This window comes from Aythya marila, assembly GCF_965140915.1.
Source record: "Aythya marila genome assembly, chromosome: 5".
Classification (NCBI taxonomy): domain Eukaryota; kingdom Metazoa; phylum Chordata; class Aves; order Anseriformes; family Anatidae; genus Aythya; species Aythya marila.
The window spans coordinates 8,481,457-8,497,680 of NC_139046.1; positions in this window are offsets into that span (position 1 = coordinate 8,481,457).

Consider the following 16,224-nt stretch of genomic DNA (forward strand, 5'->3'; position numbering starts at 1 on the left):
GCAACAGTAAGACATTTTTCTGAGACCACCAACCCATCCATTCGCAGTTCCCTATTTGCAAGGTGACCAGGGGAACACCTTGCTGGTCTACAACATGCCCATGCCCCTGGGTTGCTGTGGTCTCAACCCACCTGAGGTTATGGGTGCACTCCTGCACATTCCTTTTCCTGCCTAGCTTCAACCCTAATACTCTATGATCCAGATTCAGTCTTGTATGGCATTTCCTCTCCTGATTACCTGTTCTTCCTTTTACCTCTCACTCTTTCCTCCACATCTGGCTCACTTTCTCCCTGCATGGCTGGTCTTGCAGCAGGATGTGCTTGCTTTACGCTCTTGCCCAGCCTCGCTCAGGCAGTGCATGTGGCCCAGTCCGCTCAGGTGGTGGCCTTCAGGACTCCCATAATAACTCAAGCCTCATGACTTTTAAGGCCAATTTCTTTGCTCTTCTCTTTGGAGAGTTTCCAGCCCCAGCTCCTTGAAACAGAAGTACTGCCAGGATGCCTTCCTTGGGTGGCAGATCCATGGGAACCCCTGGGGTTAAACTGGAGCCAGCTCAACCCTGCCACCAAAAGGTGATTTCCACAGTCATGGTGCACCAATTTCCTGATATTAACCATGCTTTTACCTGGATTTTTACCTATATTACCAGCCCTACTATGGGAAGTCTAGAAAGATCTGATATTTTGGCTGGGCATTAAGTAAACATTCAAGCAAAAACAAACAAAGAACAAACAAACAAAAAACATGTAATGAGCTTGGCCCACCGCTTATAAAAGTGGAGGATGTACCCAGCTTGAATTACTTGTGGTCTCTGCACCACAAACCCCTTCTGCTAGCTGGTATGCCAGTGCTCATTTATGCCAATATGAAGAGTTAATGATGACACAAGATGCATTAACGGGAAAGAAGACATTGGATTTCAAGTGTCTGTTCTGGAACCGGGAGACTGTTTTAATGTTTTGTGTGTCTTCCTGTCCTGAAATATTCCAAACACTCACCTCTTGTTTGCTGAACACTCTGAACAATGCACGTGTAGTTACAGGTTGATTTCATAAATCACCTAAAGAACAAGATGATCTTTCAGAGCAGAAGGGACAATTTTGAGGAAGTTTATTTTTGAAATGGCAATATTTATTGGCTTAGTACTTTAGACAGAGAAAAACACCTCAGATGTTGGGCCTGAAAGCCACCTGGAAAATGTTGGAAAAGGCCTGTGTTCAGCCTGTGAAATTATATGTATCTGTGTATGGGTGAATGTACATCTATATAGATATGCGTGTGTATAGATATATAAAAACAAACAAACAAACAAAAAAGAAAATGGGTAAGACCTAATTTCACAAGCCAAGTAAACTCCAAAGCTCACATTTAATTTTAGATAAATGCACATTTTGGAGCCACTGCAGAGATATGAAGCTAACCCAGAGCAGGATGGATAAGCAGTGACAGGACGAGTTCCTCCTGCAGAGGCTCTGGTGGAAGGGCTGCATCGGCAGGGCCCCCAGGTGTGGATTTGTATACACTAACAACAGGACCTCCATATCTGGTCCTGTGTCGCACACAAGCTGTGTCAGCAAAATGAATCTTGAAAGTACCTGCCTAATGCTGATGTTATCTCTCAGGAAGATTTCCAGGGTTTGTCTTTGTTCTGACGGGCTGGAAACCCCAAATTTCAAATTATTGCGAGGGAAAACTTTAGAAAACAAACAAACAAAGATGACCTATGCTTGCTTTATTTTAATTCAGTCTATTGATCTGATTATTTTATATTTTACAATGTTTCCATTTTCCAGTGTATTACATGAAGATTTTCTTACAATATGATACACGATATAACAGTATCAAAATGAAAAGCTGTTCTATGCTGAAAAAAGCAAATTGCTTCACTCTCCAAAAAGTGGAGTAGATTCTTTCAAAATTTACCTGTAACCTTTCTGCTGGATTTCCCAGGTCTTCCAGATTTTAATAGAACCAATTAGTCTCACTTTGCATTGACATTTATCTGCCTGGCCCAATTTTTAAACATTAAATATTTACAGAGTAAAAGACATACCTGATGGCCAGCAGCTCCATGGAGACACGTTCTGCTTGTAAGGTAGGTGCAACTTCTCTCTTAATTGCAGAAGGCAACATACCATTGCAGGAGCTTTCCAAGAGATGCAACAGACTCCCTAACACTTGTATTCAGCATTCTGTAAACCCAGATCAGATAATATTTGAAAAGCATGCCTTGCATCAACAAGAAATTATGAGGGCAGTGCAGGAATGGTGAAGTGAAATTCCATAACTTGTGTAAATGGTAGAAAAGGCCTTTCTTGCCCCATCTCAAGCAAAGATTTTCTAATTCTGTTCTGAATTTGGTAAAAGACATGTGCAATGATTTGTTGCACCCATTAGCCTATCTGACAAACTGCCTTATGGTTCAGAAGAAGTCTCTATAACAGATACAGCACAGCCTGCCTGCATGCCGTGTGTATAAATATATATTTATTTATTTACGCAGGTGTGTTATTTTTATACATTTATATAAGATCAAATTAATAACTCAAGGTGTGATAACTCTGAGTTTTGCAAGCTTGGCCACTAACCACAGGAAGGGTTCAGCAGCTGTGATATGAAGTGGCTTCAGCTTATAAAAGAGCATGACAGCTCATGCTGTTCCCACTGGGGAAGGTGATGTCCTCCCACTTCACACTGCAGTTTCTGTGCAAGTGATAAATTGGTGCCCTATGTTTGGTCTCTGTCATGAAGCGAACAGAGGAAGCAATTATCATCGCTGGTCTCTTGTAAATAATAATGAAAGAATCCCCTTCATTTTCATGGACTCTTCAGTGTTTGATCACCTGCCCCTCTCGAGTGAAGTGTCCTCTTGCCAGGGGCACATCATGGGGTCTGCTGGCCATGCTGAGAGCTCAGCTCGGCTCCAGCTCTTCTGTACCCACAGACAAGTCACCCTTGCTATGAAGAGGTCCTGACTTGTGACATCTTTGCTCTGAAAAGATTTGTTGCAAAGCAGTTGCCCAACAACCCCTCTGACACAGAGGAGAAATGTTGCTGCTCTCCCCCTTGATCCACCACGGATCCCCAGAATTCAGATCACGAGCAAACCCAAAAAGTGAGGCTGCTGTCTTTCCTAGTAAAGAGAATGAGAGAGAGAAGTCATATTTCCCTAATTTTAGCCAGCCACATCTGTCTTCAGCTCTTTCCAGCCATTGTTAGTGGTCAGTGACATTCTGAGTTTGTAAGCTGGCCCCAGCTGTGGTCCTCCTTCAGGCTGCTGGAGTTCAGTATACAAAAACACACATGGCTTGGCCAGGATTTTCATGCTGATACTTCATTAAGGGGCCAATTGCTGCACTTGGTGTTTTCTCCAACCCTTTCTACACACTCCTACAAGATGTCTGATCACAGCAGCCAAGCAGAAAAGCAAGGCAGGAACTGAAGACAGGAGACAATAGTTTACACTTATTCCCCAAAATAACAGACTTCCCCCAAATCAGTTTCCTTCCCATTTTTGTACTAAGGATGTACAGAGACACACCTTGGGGTGCAGGGCTAAAGCATTTGTCTTGTATTTGCCTGCCCCACTGTCATGTCCATCCCTGCCTTTGGGCTCTTTCCAAACACAATATGTCACGACCCAGGTGCAACAATGCCCTTCAGTAATGTGCACTTTGGAAGAGGAGAATTTAAGAGGTCGGGAAAGGATGGGTTCTGACACAAGGAGGTGTGAGCTGCCCTTAAACCTCCACTGCAGGCAGAGCCCTAGCCCTGGCTCCTTCTCTTGCACCATGCCAGCAGAGCCCAGGGCCACTGCCTGCAGCTGGTCCTCACCAAGGGAAGCAGCTGTGGCTCCAGTAGTCTCATGCTTCCCTCCTTGCTACTGTCTCCTTTTACCTTTACTGTTTCTCTCCTTCTACCTTGAGCACTGGCACAGAGGTTGCCCAGAGAGGCTGTGGAGTATCCTTCCTCGGAGATATTCAAAAGCCTTCTGAAAGTACACGTGGACAGCGTGTGCTAGGTGGCCCTGCTTGAGCAGGATTGGGACCAGATGACCTCCAGAGCTCCCTTCCATCCTCAGCCATTCTGCAATTCTGTGATTCTGTCAGCATTTATTAGAGACCTGTGCCAGCAGCAAATTGTCATCTGCCACCAGCTCAGCTGCCCTGCCAAGTGGGTGGTGGGTGGGAGAGGAGCCCAGCCCCTCCACCCCTTCCTTGTCCCTCTGTGCTGCTCCCTGTCCTCACCAAAAAGGACATTTTTTGCTCCTCGGGGCCTCCCAGAGGATGGTACACACGTGTCTCATTGCAATCTTGGACTAAGAAAATGTGAGGGGAGGAGAAGAACAATCGGGAAGGAATAGGAATGAGAAGAGGGCAAAGAGCCACTAAACAAACAGATCCGTGGCATCCAGGCATGCGGCACTTGTATAGTTCCAACCCCATGGCCAAATAACTTCAGCTCTCCCAGGCCTTGGCCGTCATCAGGTTGGGGGAGAGAAGGAGGGGACAGAGGGAATAGTTTCACAAGGACGTTCTGTTCTTGAGCAACTTCTGTGCAGGTATAAACATGATTTCCTGCGGCACTGATTGGTACATAAGTCTCCTCGCACAAACAGGGCTGAATACGTTTGTTTACTGTGCCTGATGCAAGGAAAACTTCTAACATGTATTTTATTTATGAGGTGCAGTGATACTTTTTGTCTGCACGAGGGAGGGAGGGAATTGGATGCCTCTTCTGCACTCCTAATTTGAATGGCTGAGGACTGGGTTTATAGATGTGTGTGGATAAATGACTTAAAAGCTGACTTGAGAGCTATACAGACTTTGGCTGTGTCAGATGATCAGTAAAAGCAAAGGCAAGTGCCTACTGCTGGGTACATTCACAGACCCTACAGCTTTCCCGAGTGCTTAACTGTTCTTGAGAGATGCCTGAATGAAAGCAAAAGTGGTCCTGAAAAAAAAAAAAAAAAAAGAAAAAAAAATCTGAAAGATCTCAGTCTTCCTGACCTGTTACAACAAGAATTTTCAGCAGAAGTAAAGGTCAGTGGGAGAGGAAATGTCATCAACTTCCTAAATTAAGGGAGCATGAGTACAGGAACAGCAGCATGGACAGGACAGCCCAGTGCTCACGGCAGAGCTTGGGACAGCAGAGCATGCCCACAAAGGATAGCTCTGGGCAAACTGGGTCCAGACCTATGGCAGGACAAACCATCCCAAGTGGCTGTGAGAATTCCTCTCCTTCAGCATTTTTTCTCTCCCTTGTTGGTTGGGTATGGGTGGCATGAAGGAGGGGTCACCCATCTTGAGTTCTGGGGCTGAGAGCTGGCTCTGCAAGGGGAGGAGGGGAGATGCGAAGGAGAAGATCTTCAAAACTTGAGGGTTGTACCATTCCAGTCATCAGATCCATCTTGCCTAGAAACCTCTTTCTTGGCCATGACCTACTGGTTGTAGCGCTTCTGTATGGCAGTTGTGCAGGTTGATGAAGTGCTGCTAGCCTCTAGGACTGTATGGCACACTTAATTTCTGGGCTGGGACCTGTAGCTCTGTAGCCCTCCATAATTTCTCCTGCTGTGGTCTCGTGTTGTCTCCATGAAAACATCTGACCTCTCCAGAACCCTGTGGCAAGGATTTCCAGGAGCTGTGAGGAGGGGACAGACGTTGTGCTGGCATAGAGGCAGGGAGACCTTGGGAGAAGGGGCTGGAGGATATTTGTCCTGGGTGGGCACAGATGCCTTTTCTAGAGGCTGAGGAGAAGGTGGTTGCTTCACCAGAAGACACCAAGAAGAATGGAACTGGGAGTAATTGTGGGCTAGATCAGAAAATAATGGGAAAGACAAGGAAAAGAGAAACCATCCAGATGAGGAGCTGGAGAGCAGCTGGGGCTGTCTGGGCCTGAGTACAGAGAAGGAGGTGGAGACGGAGTGGGATGAGTTTTGAAAAATAGCGTGCGCTGAGCAATGTGCTGCTCCAAAGTGAGTCATTTCTAGGCAGTTTGGGTACATCTGCCCTGCAGTTACTTCTGTGAGTATAGTAAATGATTAGATGTGCTGGCATGGGCCGTTCTGCACAGGGCAGGTTACTATAGCAGTGTTTACCTTTATGGCAAACAAACATCCAGTGCGAGTTACCTTGGGGACGAGCCTCCCTGCTGAGCAATAGCGATGTTACAGCCCGGCCCATATCTGAGCCTTCCCTTAGGCCCTATTCCCAGCAGGATTTGATAGAAATAAGGGTTTATTAATCGCTTTAGGAAAGAGAAATGCATGTAGCCTTCTGCTGACTTGTACTGGAGCTGGATGGGGTTCCTGTGCAGACCAGTTCATTCAGACATGGAGTTTTGGGGAGGCAGATGCTATTTGTGAAGATAGGTGGAATTTGCCAAAATTTTGGCTAAGCCAAACACAAACAGGTGCTTTGTAGAGGTGTGGGCTGGGGAGTGGGGATGCAAGTGTTTGAGGAAGATGATGAAAATATTTTAAAAAATCTGAATTTTGAGATTATCCTCCTCCTTTTAAAATTTTCTTTAGAAATTTATATATATTTTTTTATTATTATATTTTTTTTTCCAATCTCGTCCTCTTCCCATAGTTCCCTCCTTACAAATTTTTCTTAAAGGTTTAGGTAACTTGCAAAGAAATCACTTCCTTTTCATTAGGTCCAAATGGTCTAAGGTTTCCAAAGTTGCTTTATCTTCCATCTCACAAAGGCGCAGGAAAAGGGATACACCATATCATGTAAGTGATGGCAATGAAGCCTGATGCATGGTGGTCAGCCTGGAGCTGAGCCCTTGAGGTTGGAAGGTGCCTGGATTTGGAAGTGGCCGTGCTCTGTAGGAGGGGGAAGAAGCAATACATGCACATGACACTACCACAACAGGGTGAGGAAGGACACATCTGAGGGTCTGGTCTCTCCCTGGGTCACACAGGTCCATTGTATTACAGCTCCCGTGTGCTTGTGTGTAACTTCCACCCCGACGTGCTGATGCATGTGCAGCGAGGGACCTAGACACAGCACGAGGCACTGGCTGGTCTATATATACTTGCCTGCAGGAAGCATCAAATTCACTTCCCCAGCAGTGTTTCTTTGACTTAACCGAGGAACGTCAGTGGTGACGCAGCGAGGAGAAGTGCCTGGCTGCCACCACCATGCCCAGCGTGGGTTACCCAGGCTCCCCAAACTGCAAGGGCTAATTGCATCAGCTTCCTTATTGCAGAGACCTTCCTTCTCCCGGCAAGCAAATGGCCTGGTTTCATTTCCCCCCCTTGAACTATCCCAGTCTCTGAGTCATCCTATCCACAGAATTCGGGGCGAAATGTAGCCCGTCACATCCTGCTTTTTATTTGAAGAAAACAATGAGCGACAGGTCTGCCAGCAGGGTCCTAATGCGGTGGGGTAACCACCACCAGCTCTGAATGAGGGCCAAGAGGATGTGGCCAAAGTCACTTCAGGAATCAAGAGGGCTTCTTCGGACACAGAGATACACGTGGGCTTCCAGACAGGCCTCTTACTTATAGCAGGGCCACTAATAGCAGGGGAAGTTTGCAAGGCCATTACCACCAGCTTAGGCTATGATGATTCCTCCAGAGTTCAGCAGGATGCACTGATGCTTGCTTTTGGTTTCCACCTCTCCGACTTTGGCTTCCAAGTCACATCTAACCACTGGGTTTAATTGATTTGCATGATGCTCTTTGTCCCTCCAGTTTTGCTCCACTCTTCCTAGGTAGTTCATTAACTGATAAAAAATCACCACACATTTTCTGTTTTGTGTTTTGTGTTTTGTTTTGTTTTTTTTTTTTTTTGTTTGTTTGTTTTTTTTTTTCAAGGTAACATTAATAGGAAGAGGGTGGCAGGCAATAGAAAAATTGATGTACAGTATGTTTTTGTCCCTTAATTTACTTAAAGATTTGTATACATCTCAGTACCCAGGTACAAGTATGATCTGATATGTATTGTCCACTGCAATGTGTCCGCTTCATTCCAGCCATAGGAATAACAAGAGAAATTTGCTGTCCATCACCAATAAAACGTTCTGCAAATTCTATCAAGATTCTGCATCTTCTGAGAATTACAAATATATCTTCTTATTGTGAGCCACTAAAAAATTCTCTTTTGACAGTCTGATTGCTTAAGTCACAAGCACAAATTCCAGGGCAAGGTTATTTATCTGGTTTCCTTTTGTTGATTATTTATTTATTTATTTTCCCCAAAGCTCAGCTTGATTCTCAAAAGGGTATGTAAGCCATAGCTAAAATGTCTTTGAGTTAGGTAGTGGAGACTGTGGCTCCAGTAGCTGTTCAGGGATTTTGCAGCTGTTCTCCAGTAGAGATGTGCAATAACCATCCACAGCAGCGTTCATGTATTTTCTTTCATAGTGGATGTTAATTTATGACCTTGCTTAGAACTCTAACGCTCAGCTGGTTTGCACTGCACCTTTTTTTGTTACACATAGACAGCATTTCCTGAATGGGGATGGCAACTGGATATGGGATTGCCTCAAATCCCCAGTGAGGTCTGCTGCTCAGAAATTCCTCCCTATCCCCAGCTAGGTCTTTTGTCACAGAATATTATTAGTTCCCTCTAAAAGACTGGGAGAGTAACCTAAGATATAAAGAGAAAAAAAAAAAAAAAAAAAAAAAAACCTCAAATGCGAGGGAGAAAATAGAAAAGGCAATGGGAGGTTTATTTCTGGTGAGAAGGTGCAGACTGGGCTATGCCAAAGGCATCATCTTGTCCCTGTTTCCTTGGCCCACGAGCACTGCCAAAGACCTCTTTGACACTGGCCCCTTTTCCCCAGAATTATTTTTTTGCTTTCCTGTGAAAGAAGTCTTCAAGTAGTCCCACATGAAATGGGTTATTAGAGCTGCAAGAACTGTTTTATTTGATCTGCTTTTTCAAACCTTTACTGGTTTTCTGAAACTCCCAGCAGACCAGAAACTAAAGTCATTTCAGCATGGTTTGAGTGTTTGGTTAACTTTTTCTGGTTTCTAAAGGTACTTTCTACACTTCTTGGAGGTAAGCACATGCCCAAATACTCCGCTGAATAAATTCCCCCATTCTTCAAACGCGGGGAGCAGACAACCACGATAGCACAGTGTTGCAGAGACATGCCAAAGGACCTGTTCTTGGGCTTCAGTTTAGAGCAGCCTTCCAGAGCTTCATCTCAAAACCCAGACAAATCTCTGGAAGGTGTTCTGACATGTATTGTAGCAATAAATAAATAATCACATGGCATTTTATTACACCATCAGAACTCTCTTTGCATGGGATACCAGTGACTCTGGGTGAAGCCAATTCTAATTACAGATAAAAGGTTTGATGCATGAAAAGAAGCTGGTATTTACACCCAATTATCTGAGCGAGGAGAGATAGGGATGTGTTTCCTTTTATCGTTTTCATTAAATTTCTTTTGAAATTAAAAGACTCCTTGACTTTCTGAAGATGCAACAGTCTTTTCAACTTGCCGTCAGTGAGATATAAGTTCAGACACTGGGATTTCTCCCCTCTCCCTCAGCTCCAGCGGGGCATTGCATGGTGCTTGTTCATGCAGTTTCTTGCTTACCATCTCTTCACTGAAGTCTAATCTCCAGGATTTGCATTTCATGTATTTCAGGTCTGAGGCCAGGCACCTCGTATTTGTAAACCAGCTCTGCCTTCACATCAGCTAACATAAATCACTTTGAATGAATGAAACCTCCGTGCCTTTGGGCCCGGTCACAATGGGTTCAGCAGCCTGTGGGTAGATAGGGAGGGGTTACGCAGGCCTATTGCATGCTAACAGAAGGCATTTGGACCTAAAAATGCTATTTTTGACCCCGGAAGACCCTCTGTATTTGTCCAGAATGAGAGAACATAGTGAGGGGATAGGAACCATCCAGGTGGACATGTTATCCCAAAAAGACCAGCTCTCTTGGATGGGGGAAATCAGGACCTTAACAGCTCCACGTGCTGCTTGCAGTCCGGAAGACCTGGTCTTGGTCACTCTCCTTCCTCCCTTCTGAGCCCAGCCTCTTGCCTTGATCTCAGAATAGGTCTTTCTTCTTTTCTTCACTTCTCCAACTGCAAATTGGGGATGCTGTGCGTAAAGCTCTCTGAAATCCTCTGCAGGGAGGTGCCACAGAAGTGGAAAGTATTAGCTATCAGTATCCTTGTTAATATTCTGCTCGACTCTGAGTGAAGTCACATAATCCTGTGTTTGGGTCATCACTGTTTGTTGCTATGGCAATGTGTGTTATCAGATAGTACAAATTCAGTGTCTGAGGATATCTGAGGAGGGGGAAAATCCTTTGTTTGAATAGACATTTGTGTAGGTGGCAGAAAACTTTGCCAGAAAGAGGAGAATTCACCTTTTTGTCTTGTGTTCTCTGAAATTTACTGGAATGAGTCAATACGAGCTCCCTCGCTAACCCCCCAAAAGCCGGTATCTCTTACATGATGCACTATTCCGAAATGACTGCACATGCTGGGTGAATTTCCTGCAGTCATATGTGAGTGCATCTGGTAGGATCATTAACACTGGAGCAGAAGACAAATGCAAAGTATGTGCTTGACCATATGGGTGAACGTGAGCTGCTTAAGAGTGTGCACCGTAATGGAGATGGAAAGTCTTACGAGAGAAGATAAGTATCCCCGCATCTCTTTGGTAAGGGATTAAGGCAGTTGGTCTTGCGGGAGTATTCATAGAGCCTAAGGCCAAAAGGGGCAGTTAGGTCACCTAGGCTGACCTCCTGCCTGTTACAGGTCATGGTATTTCATCCAGTGACCCCAGAGCTGAGCCCTGTAACTTGCGTTGAGGCTGCAGCAAAGCTTCCAGCCAGACCAAAGAGGCAAATGCTGCCAGCTCCCATCCCACTTTGTTCCAGTTTGTAAGCACTCTCACTGGCAAGGTGCAACTGGTAAGGGTGGGTGAGGGTCAAACCGAGCTTGCTGCAGTGGGTTCAAGCCACCAGAATGCTGCTGGCATTGCACTGCCCTGCACCTCAGTCCCTTGAGTCCAATCTCTTTGGGTAGCTCACTGTTTGTTTCTGCTGTTCTCTATTGCACCTTTACAAAATCTGTCAATATTTTTTAAATTTGTAGGTCTCCAGCACATGTAGGTATGCACTGCTGGTCCCATGCATTGACTCTTCAGATACAGATAGTCCCTCCTGCTATATATTCAGCATCACTCTGATTTCCAGACCTTGCAAATTCCCTGAACAAAGGCTGCAGAAAGAGAAAACATGGTTCAGGTTTTGATAGTGTCTCTATTTGAAGTATTTCATGGCCACGCTCTTATCTCATGCTAAGAGATGAAACACAAGACACACCTTTATTTCCCTTTGGATCTCTGTATTGAGTGCATTCCTCTTCCTTTACCAGATTCTCAGTAAGATTTTAATTCCCTGCTTCACGGAATGCTGATTTCAGACTGAAAGCAGGGAGAAATGTTCCTAAAACCAAGCTGGCCAGCTTGAGTTTTCATAATTGTGTCTTTATTTTCAGCTGCTCAGGTAGGCTGTAAAAGCTCGGTAATTCTTGGGGGGAAGCAGCCACGGGCAGGCAGGGCTGATAAGAACTGTTGCCTGAACATCATGCATATACTATTTTTAGCAGGCAAACACCTGCACCCAGCACTAACAGAAGGCTCTGGCAGTGAGAAATGGCCAACTCATGAAAATATGTATGTGTCTTTGTATGTAAGTATATATGTGTGCATGTGTATTTATATATTTTTATATATATATATACATGCATGTGTATATATACATATATATTTGCCAAGATTTTGTTATGTGAAAAATATTTCATCCTGGAATGGAAAGTTCTAGTGAAATTCTTTACCTATAGAAAGGAATACATGTTGTAGGGTAATTGTGTGTCATGCTCTAGAAATTTCCTGTCTGCTAAGAAAAAAGATACAGATCTTTTCTTCCTTCCTTCCTTCCTTCCTTCCTTCCTTCCTTCCTTCCTTCCTTCCTTCCTTCCTTCCTTCCTTCCTTCCTTCCTTCCTTCCTTCCTTCCTTCCTTCCTTCCTTCCTTCCTTCCTTCCTTCCTTCCTTCCTTCCTTCCTTCCTTCCTTCCTTCCTTCCTTCCTTTCTTTCTTTCTTTCTTTCTTTCTTTCTTTCTTTCTTTCTTTCTTTCTTTCTTTCTTTCTTTCTTTCTTTCTTTCTTTCTTTCTTTCTTTCTTTCTTTCTTTCTTTCTTTCTTTCTTTCTTTCTCTCTCTCTCTCTCTCTCTCTCTCTCTCTCTCTCTCTCTCTCTCTCTCTTTTGTAATAGTTTCAGGTCTACAACTCAAACAATAAAGATCATGCTGGGAATCTGAACAGAGAGTTACTATTCCTGAATCTCTTTTACCATGGTGATTTTGCCATCAGAACTGAAACCACCAATTATGGGTCTGAATCATGAGATGAAAAAGGATCTACTTTGTTTTTCCATCCAAATCAACAGAACCTGCAAAGCTCTTGGTACTCATAATTGATATTAACATACTCCAAGTCACATCTAAAAATCAAGCAGATACCCAGAAATGCCTAAGTTGTAGCTCATGGGGAGCAGAAATGATGAATTAAGACCTCATTCGCAGGAAGCCACTTTTGGACACTTTGCATGACCTACTCCAAACTACCCCAGTGCAAAGGTGTGTCTCCATATCACTGGGAGTCTGCCCTCACAGACTGCCAGTATTCAGAGCAGATATTACAGACGCTCTTAGGAAAAATGCTGGGGTGAAAAATCAGTATCTGTTCTCCTATATGCTGGGGCAATGCAGGTGCATGTTTTCTCACGTGACAAGCTGTTCTTTGCAGACCTCAGCTTTTCTCTTTGTACAGGCCACAGTTCTGATGGTGCAGGATGGTTTAGCAAGTGTAATACAGACATAATTGTCAGGGCTGTTGAAGGTAAAAACCCCAGACAGGCATAAAATAACACACAACAGACTGCCACATAATTTTAAAAGTATGTAATACATACAAATTCTGTATGTGATTGCCACAATATACACCACTCTCTAGTAAAACTCTATCTAATTAAAAAAAAAAAGTTACAATTCTGTAGCTTTATTTCATGCAGTTTTCCTGTTCAGGATTTGTGAGTGTTCATATTGTCCTTTTTTCCCTCTAGATCAACTTTTGATCATTTTGGCCATATTCAATGAACAGTTGGCAGAACGGGAGGGCTCTCAGTTACCCTAAACTCAGAAAAACTTTGTGAATACTTGTGTCCACACTAAGAAGAGAGAAACCTCCTTAGCTTGCAGGGGAAAACTGCAAAATGACCCGAACCACAGCCGGCATAAAGACTGTCTACAGGAGATGTTCAAATGACCCAGCCATATCCACATCTCATGATTTATTAGGCACAGGAGTCTTCTGTCACAAGACATGAAGCCCTGGGCAGCTCGGCTCTGTCTTTCTGCTTGTTTTCAAACCTCTGGGCACACATCAGATGCCAACATGAGAAACTCAGCCCGCAGCTCTCAATTTATGAACCACATCAACAAGGCTGGATTCTTCTCTTACACATTTCTTTGCTGAAATCTCTTCACTTTGAGCCAAATGCAAAGCCTCTGCAGATCTGTCCTGATGCTACCAAGCCTTAGCATCAGCCATCTCCTACTGGGCATCAGATTCTTTTTGCAGGGCTCTTGGTGTCAATGAGTGCCAACGACAAACCAGAGTAAACCAAGGGGATGTCACATGCTGGAGAACAAAGCCCCTGGATGCTGCCAGCTCCCCTGTGGGCTGTTCCTAAATGCTGCTCTGCCGTTGGGTAAGGAGTTTATTCAATCTCCTGTTGATTAGGACATCTCTAGGGTACATTCAAAGAGATATAGGCATTAGGACCCAACAACAGACACAATTTTCAGCCCAGGGCTGGGCAGGAAGCACTGGGGTCTAGTTTGGCAGAACTGACTAGTAAAACCCATAGCTAGCAAGCACCACTCCGACCCCTTTGGGGAGCCTTACTGTCTGACTGCAATACATCAGACCTCTCCTCCTGCCCTAGAAATCCTGCCCTGGCCTTGCTTCTTGGCTAGGTGCTGTTGCCCTGGGGACCACGTACCCCAATGTTTTCTGGCACAGCTTCTCCATGCAGCAAGACCATGCCTACAGCACATGCAGGTGACCTGCCTCATGTACTGCTGGAGGTTTCTGGCCTGCTGCTGGCTGCGTGACTTCAGTCTGCTCTCTGCTTGTGTACAGACACGTGGGGATTTTCCAGAAAAAAAATAAATAAATGCCCCTTGCCTGCTTTTGGGCTCCCCTTTGTTGGTTCTGTATGGTGCCAGGTAAAGCTTAAGGGTTTTAACTGAGCAAAACAAAAATGATGGCGAAATGAAGCCATGGGTATACAAAGTATGACTGATTGCATGTTTCCTGCAGATACCCGAAGGCAAAATTTTGTTTTTCATTCACCTTGGCTGCTCCAGGATGCCTCCCAGCTCACACGCATCTCAGCCTGGGCCTTTGCGGCAGCACTGCACGATGACACTTGGTCCCTGGTGGCATCTTCCCTCTCTCCTCCTCCACTCACTTTTCACCCTCTGGTTCCAGTCCCTGTTTCCTGGCTCCTTTTCCACTTGGAAGCACTTCTCCACCTCCCCCGGCCATATCTTCCTTGCTCCTTCCACTCCCCCCAGCTCCAAACCTCAGCCCTTTCTCCCACATCCCGCAAAACCTGCATCCTCCTCCCTGCTGGGACAAGCCGTGGGGACAAGATCCTCTCCAGCCCTCTCTGCTGCAGTCGCACCAGCAGCTCGCTCTCTGAGCCTCTTCCTTCCGTGCACTTTTCTTAGGCTGGGCTCCCTTCTCCAGCTCCCCCCCGCCACCTCCGGGGGAAAAAATCAGCGCTCGCCCTGCCTCCAGCCTTGGGACGCCGACTTCCTCCTCCGCGAGCGGCCGCAGCGGCTTCCTCTGACCGCAGCTGTCCCAGACACTCTGGCTCCGCGGCACACCCTCCACGTGCACAAAAACACTCCACCAGGGCTTTGCTTTCTTCTTCAAAACTCCAGCTCAGCCCAGCAGCCGTGCTGCTGAGGAAACACCTGTAAAGCGTGCTGCACTGCCGGCACGGGCAGCTGGCTGGCTCCACCAGCACCATGACCCGCTGCCTCGCGAGTCCCATCGGGGACCACAGCACTTGCTCGTGTCCTTATGTATCCTGTGCTACGGCAGGATACAGTGCCTGTAGGGCCTCCCTGATCTGCAAACTGCATCTGTCATTTGTTGCAGAGGGCATTTCAATTTTTAAGTGAATCTGCATCCAACTTGGGGGGAGCTTGCACAAGGGACGGGGAGTATCCAGCTGGGGTCAGTGCCCGTGGACACGCTTGGCCAAGGGCAGCAGGGAAGGGCAGGCAGTGCTTTTTCCAAGAGGCACAAGCTCATCTCTCCTGTGGGAGCCTGGTTTGCCCAGCCATGGTGCTGGGTGCTGTGACTCAGCCCCACACAGCAGCAGCTTGAGCAACAGAGGGCAAATCCCCCCTGCCAGCTGCTGCTGCTGGAGCTTGCTCCAAGGCAAGCTGCTCCGCACTCACAGCCACCCTGCACAGGGCTGTCTGGGATGGGGACAGCACCCCTCTGTCCCCGTGTGACCCTGCCATTGCCACAAGCATGGGGACTGCTCACCCGAGTGAAGGTTGCACCATCCCCGACGCCTGGCCTGTGTAGCTGCCCACGTGCTTGCTGGCAAAAGGACAGCCGGGCTCCTGCCTTTGATGCTGCCAGCTTTTAGCCAGCTGCATGTTTTCAGGTCGCATGAACTCAGCAGGCTTGGAACAAGCTGCAACTTGGCAGAGGCGTCCAAAGACAATCCAGAAGTTGCAGGAAGTGCTGTCAGCCTGGGTCAGCCCAGGACTAATTTGGTGCTGCTAGGGGCCACGGTGCTGCCAGCGTCCAGTCTCCCATAGAGAAAGCTATTTTAATCTGTGGCCTGTGGTCGCTTCAGCCACCATGATCCCAGATGCTGGAGTCTGAGTGTCATTGCCTAAGCCCAGTTTTAATGTACTTCATTTTCTGCTGTGATTTCACATGGAGACGTTCTGTGGATTTCCTCCTTTCTAAGCAGTGGTTGTGTAACCCCTGGCTTGGGAAAAGTGCCATGTTCCCATCCAAAGCAGCTGTGTTGCAGCAGTGGATCTTGGTGATCCATATTACTTAGATATAGTGTTTGTCATCTGTCTGGACACCCTGTGGTCTGGGGGGAACTCTGTGATGATAATGAGTTAAATGCCTTGACC